The sequence below is a fragment of the Myotis brandtii genome, unplaced genomic scaffold (genome assembly GCF_000412655.1).
Source record: "Myotis brandtii unplaced genomic scaffold, ASM41265v1 scaffold395, whole genome shotgun sequence".
In the NCBI taxonomy this organism is placed as follows: Eukaryota; Metazoa; Chordata; class Mammalia; order Chiroptera; family Vespertilionidae; genus Myotis; species Myotis brandtii.
Genome location: NW_005365155.1, coordinates 3,548,224 through 3,549,074, shown reverse-complemented (window position 1 = coordinate 3,549,074; position 851 = coordinate 3,548,224).

Sequence of the window (851 nt, the reverse complement as noted above, 5' to 3'; positions counted from 1 at the left end):
TGCGTGCGGGGCCCCGTCTCTCAGCCAGCTCAGCAGGGACGCCTGGCCTGCTTTCTGCTCCTAACCCGCTTGCCAACGATGGCCAGGCCTGTGGCAGCCTCGTTTGTCCCGAGTGTGGGGTCCTCGGGGAGGAGACGGGTGGGGTCCCGCAGTTCAGGGGCCTAGGGGGGCCACATCTGGCAGGAACACCAGGGGCCTCATGGAAGAGGAGGGGCTTAAACGGAGACTTGGGCGGACCCGGGCCGGAGAGAGCACTCCATGTGGCTGTTCTGAGCGCAAGAAGGGAGAGCCGGCACCAGGGGCTGCCAGGCCACTGAGCGGAGCGCAGGAGAGCGGGAGGGGCGGTCCGGCTGGGCACCGCGGCCTGACCCTGCAGTGGCCACAGGCTGACCCTGCAGTGGCCCGGCCTGACCCTGCAGTGGCCACAGGCTGACCCTGCAGTGGCCCGGCCTGACCCTGCAGTGGCCACAGGCTGACCCTGCAGTGGCCCGGCCTGACCCTGCAGTGGCCACAGGCTGACCCTGCAGTGGCCCGGCCTGACCCTGCAGTGGCCACAGGCTGACCCTGCAGTGGCCCGGCCTGACCCTGCAGTGGCCACAGGCTGACCCTGCAGTGGCCCGGCCTGACCCTGCAGTGGCCACAGGCTGACCCTGCAGTGGCCCGGCCTGACCCTGCAGTGGCCACAGGCTGACCCTGCAGTGGCCCGGCCTGACCCTGCAGTGGCCACAGGCTGACCCTGCAGTGGCCCGGCCTGACCCTGCAGTGGCCACAGGCTGACCCTGCAGTGGCCCGGCCTGACCCTGCAGTGGCCACAGGCTGACCCTGCAGCGGCCACAGGCTGACCCTGCAAT